Source organism: Rousettus aegyptiacus, unplaced genomic scaffold, assembly GCF_014176215.1.
Source record: "Rousettus aegyptiacus isolate mRouAeg1 unplaced genomic scaffold, mRouAeg1.p scaffold_m13_p_6, whole genome shotgun sequence".
Taxonomy (NCBI): domain Eukaryota; kingdom Metazoa; phylum Chordata; class Mammalia; order Chiroptera; family Pteropodidae; genus Rousettus; species Rousettus aegyptiacus.
This window is the reverse complement of record NW_023416309.1, coordinates 32501610-32512188: the sequence shown is the minus strand read 5'-3', so window position 1 is coordinate 32512188 and position 10579 is coordinate 32501610. Positions and strand designations below refer to the sequence as shown.

General features: G+C 37.3%; 1 long non-coding RNA gene across 1 annotated transcript in view; it reads right to left on the bottom strand.

The window, feature by feature from the left end:
• Nucleotides 1–870: 870 nt before the first annotated feature.
• Nucleotides 871–10579, bottom strand: part of LOC107501621 — a 32505-nt gene continuing 22796 nt past the window's right edge. Inside the window, exon 3 of the long non-coding RNA XR_001594816.2 lies at nt 871–4292. This is a non-coding gene — a long non-coding RNA (uncharacterized LOC107501621). The remainder of the gene's footprint in view (nt 4293–10579) is intronic.

Below are 10579 nucleotides of genomic sequence, written 5' to 3'. Positions count from 1 at the left end.
TTTGAGAACTTCTGCTACCAGAAAGTGTTATTATAAAGCTACAGTTATAAGGCAGTGAGTTACTAGCATAAGAACAAACAGAGCAATGGAAGAGAAGAGAACGTCCAGAAGCAGACCCTTACGCATACAGATACTTGATTCACGACAAAGATGATTGGAGTGGAGTGTGAAAGGATTATCTTTTCAATAAACTATATATTTATTGGGCAGAGGATAATGAATCCTGACCCCTACCTTTGTGGAGCGCTGGTAATGTTCTATTCTTGGTCTGGGTGCTGGTTGCATGTGTTCATTTTATGAACATTCATTGAGGTACACATTTTTGTATGTATTTTATACTTTAGTAGGTGACCTGTGAAAGTCACTTTTACACAAAGCTGAAAATTCTCTTGAGATCCACATTCTAAAGTCCTCAAATACTAGCATCTTGAGCATAATCTCGTCTCCTTGACCTGAGCTGTCCAATATAGTAGCTACTAACCACATATGGCTATTGAACACTTCATATGTGGCAATTAAACACTTCGAGTATGGTTAGTGCTGCTGAGAAACTGAATTTTAAAATGTGTTTAATTTTAAAACTGATCACTGACAGTTATTGGAAAATATGAAGTATGTTTGGAACAATTTGAGAATGTACATTTACTTTTTCAACCATAAATTTTATCAAATCTAAATACAAAGCAAGTATTTCTGCTATAATTTCACATCTGAATAAAATATATTTCAGATTTTGAAGATTGAGTATAGAAAAAAATGTAAAACTCTTGTTAATAATTTTTTATTGATTACATGTTGAAATAACATTTTAGATATAAAGGGTTCAGTAACATTATTGAAATTAATTATACCTGTTTATCTTAGTGTTTAATTTTAGAAAGTTTAAGATTACAAATATGGCTTGCATTGTTTTTCTGTGGGACAGAACAGACTTAGGTGAAATAAGTATGGGAGGAAAAGTCTCTTTCTAGTCTTTGCTCATAAAATACATCAGCCTAATTAAAGATAAAGGTCAGTAAATATTCCTCAATCTGGATTTAATTCATGAGGTCAAATTTTTCTCACTCAGACACTGCTAAAATTGTTTTTTAAATGTAAAAAAGGTTGTATATATTTTCCAACCTGCCATGTAGTGTTCATTTTTATTTCAAATGTATCATTATCTCCCTAGCTAGACAAAAAGCTCTTTGAGACTTGAGACTAAAGCTTTTACCTCTATGCAGTCTCAATGCTGCTTGTCTCAACAAGTATTAGCCACTCAAAAAATCCTTGCTGGTTAATTTCTAGAAACCCTTCTGTGCAAAAAAATTTAAGAGAAGCCATTCTGTAAAGAGTATTATTTGGAAAGCTAGGCTTTCATTCTTTAGTGCTGCTAGATTGACTAGAAATGAAAATATCGGTGTTTTCTGTTCTTGTCTAGAAACTTTTCTAGTGCTGCTTTGAGTCTTGTGAACTACAAATCTTCCATTGAAATAAAAGCCAAGATGAAAATAAAGGATACAATGAACATTTTTGTTTCATGAGAGTTACCTCAGGGCTGAATTCAAAGAATGGGATTTTTCAATATGGTCGTATATATTGAAAAAGAAGCAGAATTCTATAATGTTCAAGAAGGTTAAATGTAGTCCAGTGATTTCAGCTCAAAATAAAAACAAACTTTTGAACAATATGCATTATCATACAAGTGATGAGCTTCCTTATGAGATGGTAAGCTCCTAGTTGATGAAAGTATTCATACAGCTATTGAGCAGTATTTCATCGGAAATATCAAGGGAACAAGAGAGTACACAAGATGAACTCTAAGGCCCCTTTGAACATGTTTCTATTATTCATGCTGAGCTTAACTGCCCAGTGGGACTTTCTAAGGACATATCTTCTATGTCCCAATATGTTACATAGTGACACAAAGCATCGCTGAACCTAGATATCCTGAGAACAAGTACCTAAAGCCAATTAGGAGAGAAGCAGAAGGGGGAATCTTTTAACGAAACAGCCAGAATAATTCACATCACACCCTAAACCACTCATTGTGCTAGGAGGGAGCACAGGCCAACTATGTTCTGTGCCTAGCACATGGTAGACATTTAAGGAATACTAATCACATTTCAAATAGTAACATTGCTGATACTCATAATTTCCCTTTGGGATCTTTCACATCTTATATTGGAGAATAAAGTTTTTCTCAGCTTTCTAAGAGTTGCAAGAAAGGAGGTGAGGCATTCCCAAAGAAATTATGATTCCCTTGTTATTGTGCCTCCATGACAGCCGGTTCCCCGTTTTTCTTAGGTTGGGTTTAGCTATCTCTTCTTCTAGCTTGCAAGTTCTCTTCTGGATTGCAAGTTCCTTAGAGTAAGAAAATGCCTTTTCCATTTCTGTTTTCCTCACATCATCTTTAATACCAAACTATACCAAAGACAGATGTAATAAACATTCACTGAAGTTAATGCAATACCTACATATATGTCACCCTTTTCATACTGACAGCCAAAATCATGTTCACTCTTGCTAGAAATTTAGCCAGTGCTTCTGACTTAGTGAAGCATTGAATTATAATTTCCTAGAATTGAATGAGTATCGTAGCACAGAAAAGTATCCCAACTTTCCAAAGTTGGGCTTGTATTTTTCTCCCACTTAAAAAAAAGAAAATAGGTATACTTGTCTAACCACAGACAGTGTTTTACATAAGAAGTTGGGTTTTGGTAACAAAGTCAATCCAATTTTGTCATCACTTTCTGCAAGTAGCCATCAAAGTTAATAAAGCAGTTGGTGAAGTTTCTGAGTACATTCCAAAAACACATGTTCATGTGTGCAAATGTGCACACACAGTATACATACTCTAAAAGGGGCAGGCAATAAACTTTAGGTTGTCGAAACTAGTATGGCTTAAGGACTTGAAACAGCAGCTGGAGTTAGCCTAGCCCATCGCATAGTTACCGGAAATTCTCCACTAGAGTGATCTGAATATCAGCTAGTCTGTGGAAAGCTGTGGTTCTCAACCTTAGCAATGCATTAGAATCATATAAAATACTTGCAGAAATTTAAGTATACAGACTAGGAACAAGGTGGAATATGATAAAAATGCAGAGACAATGAAAGAACAACGTGTGCTGGCAGAAAACAAGAAAATTTAGCAGCTGCTCTGAGTTGAAAATTGTAGGCAGACAGAGGGATGTTTGCAGTTTTTTGAAGAAACTTCACTATGAAATGGACAGTGAAAATACGAGTAAAGGTCTACACTTTGACCTTCCTATTTAAAATGGTTACAGATTAATTGCTCACATTTACCACTCCTCTCCTGAAACACCACTGTATTCCAGAAAAAGGATAAAGGCACACACACATTATGAGAATAAAGAGAACAGGGAACAGCAGACAGAGATAGCTGTTTCAAAGCCTGGAAACATGGAGAGATGTGACAACTGTCCTAGCAAATCATAAAGAGCAAAAAGCTTACTGCATGCAGGGAGCAAAGCCAAGAAATAAGAGGGTTGACAGTACAGAACCCCAAAAGTCTCAGAAACTGGGGTTCCAGAGACCTTAAAAATGTGGTAGGGTCAGGGAAGAAGAGAATGGTTGAAAATCTGCATTAGAGTCTTGAGTTTCTTTTCCTCACTATCTCCCCCTGCCCCAGAGGTAAACGTGCTAGCCTAATTTTTCATGAGGGTATAGCCTTCTGGGGGTGCTAACTGCACACAGATGTCTCTGATCTGAACTATCACATTCCCTGCTCCTGAGCAGCCATTAAATCAAAGAGCTAAATCATCCGGGATTAACAATTGCTCCAGTACTTGCTTACCTCTCTAGATTCACAGTTTTGCTTCAGTTTGTCCTCTGATGATTCCCTCTATGTTTGTGTCAGCTCAGTTGTTTATTTTAAAAAGTGTATGGGAGTGGGGGGATGTATGGGTTTTTTTTTTTCTGGTGTATTTAAAGGGATATTTTTTCTAGATAACCAATATTTCTAGAATTTTAACTTTATTATTCTTTGTAACTTTTGAATTTCCTGAATATTTTATAATAATTTTTTAAAAATTGACTCCTAAGAAGAGTCTCTTCTCCCAGCCTGTCAGCCAGACAACCAATTATATCTCCTCCACCCACTGAAAATTTGGAATTTAACTCTCCTAGAGCAGTTATACAAGGGACAGAAGGCATAGGTAAGGAAAGCAGTGAACTTCCAAAAAGTAGGGAGTCGGAAGCCGCGTGGTGAAATCCTAAGTGATTTTGCCATTCATGCTCAAAGAATGCTGGCAGCTGGGCTCATCTCTTCGAACCTGTGTCGAAGGAACCCTCTGTAAATGACAACCCAAGAGAAAAGACCATTAGATGCTGACATTTGAAGACCTGCAACAAAACAGCAGCCTTTACTTGATAAACCTACAGTAAAGCCAACCACTCAAACAGCCCCATGCACATATGCATACACACTGCTTCTATAGTAGCTCAATCTTAAACATGAAAGACAACAAAGAATCAGAAGACATTTAAGAAATCTTCCACATGGAAGACAGATGTTAAAATAAACGGTAAAAATTCTGAAATAGAGAATAAAAAATAATTTCCAAGCATTCATTGGAATTAAGGGTGATTCTGTGACACTGTTCTGGCTAAGGAGATGTAGTGGAAGTCTATTTACTCATCTTCTTTCTGCCAGGAATGTGGGCACACTGTAACCTTCTTGGTGCATGGTGCATACGAGCTATACACAGAGAATAAAAGCTAGAAAAAGCCTGGATATCTAACCTTCTCAGTGAATCAAAAGCCATCCTGGACTAGCTAACTTCAGACTTTATTAAAAGAAGAAAATAAAAGTGTTTAAAAATATAAGCTGATCTAGTAAAATTTACTATTGCATATAACTGAACACAACTCAAGTGATACCAGCTCCAAGGCTCTTCTTTCTCCCAGGCCCTGTCACCTCTAAGAAGCCTAATTAAAGTTGTCAAACAGAGAAGCAGCACTTAGCTCCCTGTACAGATTTCCTCCTCTTCAGTGTTCTCTCACATTTCTCTGGGGAAGTACATGAAGGTGGGAGTCTCCAGAGAAAGTGTTGATGGATCGTAATGTCACAGAAGCAACCAGCTTCCTGAGGCATGAGTCATAATTTCTCTGGCTTGGTGGGCTAATCAATAGAAACTTTTGAAGCCTGTTGATGGAATTGTCCAAAATGGCAGAATGGCCCAAGGACCGTTGGATCCCAGAGCAAAGCAGGATTTGCGCTAGACTTCAGGCAGCTTTTTTTTTTTTTTTTTGCCTTGTTCATTTTTAAAGTTAACTTATTTTGGTATAAGTATATAATAAACATAGTAACAATATTAAAAAATAAAGAAAAAAATCATTCACATATTCCCTGCTCTACCTCAAACATTTTCAGTTTTGAGTTTTGAGTTCATTTAGAGTCCATGTACCCATATATCCTTACTTTTCATAGTTGAAATCATATATATGAAGTTTTGCTTTGGTTAATATTATCACAACAAATCCCAAACATTTTCATACACACAGTCTTTACAATTTTCACTTTAATAACTTCTTTTAATAAATGCCCACTATGTAATAGGCACTAATATGAAAGCTACAGATTGAATAATATTCCAGCAAGTAGATGTATCACAGTTTATTTGACTATTCCACTAAGGATGGAGATTTAGTTCATTTCCAATTTTTCCTTTCAGAGATAGAGCTGTTGCAGTGATCATTTTCATAAGTAAAGCTTTTGGCTTCTGATCATTATTTTCAATTTTAAGTAGTGAAATTACTGGGTCAAAATGTATGGATATCTTATGCCTCATAAAATAAAGTAGTATAAACATTTTTATTGGGGACCTCATCTACCTTTACCAGAATTTTGCTATTTCCTTCTTTAGGACAATGTCTTCTGAATCAAAATCTCAAATGGGTACCTTTGGTTAGAAGAGTCCAAGTTACATGTCTGTGCTCTTGTAGCAAGGAAGGTTGGGGAAGAAGTGGGTGTGTCTAGTTTCTACCTTGAATCACCAAATATATGGAGAAATTCCTCAAATGTAGAAATGTGTTTCAAAAGTATTAGGCAGCCAAAATTCATGCTATCTTTTTGTATAAGTAAATAGATGGGGCCAGTTCTCCCAGCTGAACCTACTATATGACTTCATTTTTTACCATTATACTGAAACTATTCTTACAAAGGTCCCATTGAATCTTTTATCCACCAAATCTACTAGCTACTCTTTAGACCTTATTTTGTCAAAATCCCTTACTTTACTTTGGTAATTCCTCCTCTGCTTTGAAACTTAACACTTTAGTTTCTATGATATTCCACTCTACTTGTTATCTTCCTTTGTATCAGACAGTTCCTTTTTGGTCTCCTTTCTGGTATTCCTCCACTGATCCCCAAATATTGGTATTCCTTGAGGTTTCTTGCATTATTCACATCTCCTCCCAACTGGAAATAATTTTCTTAAAATTAATCTCTCTTGTATATCTAACTACCACTCTACCAGTCAGGCTTTGGTTAGGACAAAAGAAACCATTTTATGTACACCAAAGACGAAGGGTTAAATACAGGGAACAACAATCCTTGGAAGGGCTAAGGGGGGTTAAGGTCAGGAAAGCCACAACAGATGTTCTCAGTGGTCTTTTTGACTCTCTCAATCTGAATAGGTAGTTCTCAAGAGCTCTCCTGGAAGTCGCTTTGAACCTCACAACTGCCGTTACATCTATCTCCAATTGGCTCTGGAAAATGGTTTCTTTTTTAATGGTTTCTTCTCTTCTACCTTCTGGATCTCCAGTGTGTCCCATCTCATATCTGTACACTATATTTTCCAGAGCAAGGGAGAGTATCTGGTCACCAAATCCCCAGAAAAGTTGCAATTCATTGAGGTTGGGCTCTTTTAGGTAACCTCTAAACCAATCCCTAGCTCTATAGGCAATGCATGTAACTTAGTCTATGTTCATCAGTATGTCCAACCTCCTAAACCCAAGATGATTGGCTTAGCCTAATTTACATGTTCTACCCCTATGGAGCCACAGGTAGAATCAGCTTCCCCAGAACCACATAGAATCCAGTTGAAATCAAAGGCTCCTGGAAAGCAGGAAGATGAAAAGAAGAATCCTCGATTATTCACTGTCTAATCCTATTTCCATTGCCTTCATTTTTTCTTGCAAAACCACAGTAGTCTCACCATAACCAGTAACTCTTTCTTTAATCCATTTTCCTCATTATAGCCAAAGTCATTTATGTGACATGTAAATATGATTGTGTCACTCTTTGTTGAAAATTATTAGTGACTCCCCTTCATTAAATGCTATATGAAGCATTTATAATCTGGTTCCTTTTACCTCAGGCTCATCTCTCTAATCCCTGCCTCACATTTTGTGTTTCAATAATATACTATCACAATATGCCTGGAACAGTGCCTGATGCACTGTGTGCTCCATCAGTGGTTATTAAGTAGACTAATGAATAGATGAGATGAGATGAGATGAGATGAGATGAGATGAGATGAGATGGGATGAGATGAGATGACTTATTTTCATTGCAAAATAAAAGTAAGGCTAAGGTAGCCCTCTGGTTCTTTTGTAACTCACTTCCCTGTCACCTAGGTGGGACTCAACCCACAGTAGGTGTTCCAAGATGCTTGGTAGCTAAGAAAATTAGTACATTCATTTTAGTACCCAAGAAAGAAATCCATTGAATTTTGATTCCTGGCAATTTAAAAAGATTTTCTGGTCATTCTAATTATTGGCCCATCAGAGGATAAAAAGTGAGTGAAAGAATTCATTAGTTCATTGAAATATAATGAAATGAAAATAATTAAAACATTTTGGCAATTTCTAGATCACAGAAAATGAATAATTAGAGGTGCAAATAAATCCTCCGTCAGTTGGTTGGACACAGTGGGCCCACACTTCCTGCTTCCTCAAAACATTGAACTGCTGGTTCAGAACTCAGTCCTCTACCTTCTCGTCACATGATAACTTGCCTTAATGAGCTCTATTCTTAGCCCAGAGACTGAAAGTTGGGGTAGCATAAATCTAGGCAGGGAAGCCTAAAGAGGGGAAATTGGGGTTTCCTACTCCTGGTTCTTGCTTTTAGTACTTTGTCTTTGGCCCAAACTATACCTGGCACTGTGTCAATGCTTTATATAGATCCTATTTAATTCCTACAAATGAGGTGTATATAATTATCCCCCTTTTATCAATGAAACGAAAGTTGAGTGATGTGCCCAAAGTCACACAGCTACCTGATAAAATCAGAGTACAAATAAATGGTTCCGATCAGACTTCCAGAGCCCTTGCTTTTAATCACAACACAAACCTGAACAGTCAGAGGATTCTCACTTATGATTTCAGTAGCATTTGGTCCCTGAAGGCTGGAATAGCAGAACTTAGCCTACTCCACATACCCTCATGCTCACAAGGTCTTTCCTTTGTGTGTGTGCACAGGGCAAGATAGGGAGACAGTGAGAGAGACAGACAGATAGACAGATAGACAAACAGAGAAAGAGAGACAGAGAGGGACAGAGAGAGACAGAGAATCTCCCCCTCTTCTTATAAGGCCACCAATTTTTCAGATTAGGATCTCACTTTTATGACTTCATTGAATCTTAATTACTTCTTTAAATACCTATCTTTAAATTCCATCACTTCTGGGGTTAGGGCTTCAACATATGCATTGGGGGAGACACAATTCAGTCTATAGAATACGTATACACATCTTTCATGCTCTTCTTGACACGGTCCCAAAGTCTTCAACACTGAATAGACTAGGTGGAAACCAAGAACGGAATCTGAAGATACATTCAATCGGTCATCAAAAAGTCCAGAGACAGAATTGCAGCTGTCTGAATTTTTGCATGAAGTTTTGAAAAAAAAAAATGTGCCTGAAGAAATAATAGAGCTAATATCGTAGATGTTCAATAAAGAGAGACATGCAGAGAGCAGACAGAAAAACCTATTAAGGCTAAAAGTTAGCAAGACTTTATTCTTCCCGAAGCATGGAATAAAAGTAGGTTAGCAGTGGGAAATGTCCATCTAGGGAGGGGTCACTCAGCTCCCTCAGTTCAAGGAACCTCCATGCCTCTTGCTTTGCCACTTTGTGCCTCCTCCCATACTACAGGGCTCCTGTGGTACTACTAATGGCTCCATCTCAAAAAGAGCAAGAAAAGGAGGAAGAAAATCAAAAGAATCATAAAATTCAAGTCCTTTATGATAGTTTTGGGCATAGACCTAAATTTGTATTTTACTATTTTCTGTTGCCAGGACAAAGATAATAGCTAGAAGAAAGAGATTTCCTTCCTGATACCCCTCAGATCTTCTGCTTGGGGAAGTCCAGGAACAAACCCACTTTACCCATTGCTGGTAGGATTCTTGGCATCACATGCCACTGGTTCAGTTTAGCCTCCTCGGGCTCCAACTGCTATATGGCAGTTTCTCTAAGAATCATCTAATTGTTTGACATTCAGCTCCTGGGCCTTCCCCTCTCTCCCCTGGTGACTTCCCACAGTTGTTCTTTTTTTTTTTTTTTTTTAACTAGAGGTATATGTATGTAATAAAAAAGATTTGGACCATCTCCCCCAATCTTCCTAGATCCCCTCCCAGAAATAACTACTGTTCCTTCTTCATCTGTGCAGAGAAACTTTATACTATGAGATACCTAATAATCATTACAAATGACTGCTAGTACATATGATAATACAGCAATCTGTGGCCATGGCCAGTTATTGTCTGTGAATACATATATCTATTTCAGGGTTGCTATAATCTGTTTTACTATCATAAACATACACCACCAAGGTGAATTACATTAAGATTATAGCTATGAATCAACTTGATGTTTTCAAAGTGCTAGACAAATATGTTATCATTTGTTGTTTGTTTTTATTCATAAGATTAAAATTTTATTAGAGTTTTCATGGAGTTCTACATAAAAAGTAAATGGGCTTACCCTGACAGCTCTTGTATAATGGCATTTACATTAACTAGAAGAATTATGATGGCAGAAACTGTTTACTACAGTCCTCCCAATCCAAGCCAAGTGGCTGAATCAAGCAGTTTATAAAGGATAGTGTTCTTACCTATGGGTATAGCAACCAATGAAGAAACTGGTACCAACTTCCAATGCTCACCATAACCTCACCCTAGTCCCAGAAAAGGGTACCTAGATAGCTAGGACATTCTCTTCCTTAGAATATATGTGGGTGCTGACAAATGTATCTTTTGTGACCCTTCTTTAAACTTGGCTCAATCCCCCACCCCCAAGGCTTCTGCTTGAGGAGTATCAGAGAAATAGGATTGAGCAAAGCTCGAGAACAAGATACCTGAATTCAGCAGGGTCTTGTTTCTCGTGAAAGTTAGCTCTACAGCTCAGGCAAAGGATAAAAAATTGCATATAACCAAATTATCCTTGAAAGTCCCTTGGAACAGTACTACCTGTAATACTGTTTGATACACAAACTATTACTAAGTTCAGCAGAACAAATCACTGATTATTCTGTTGAGCTTCAGTTGTTATCTTAGTTTGTGTTTGAAGACCATATTCATGAGGTATGGACCTCACTAGACACTAAAGTCACCCTCCACACAGTGGCATGCTAGTGCT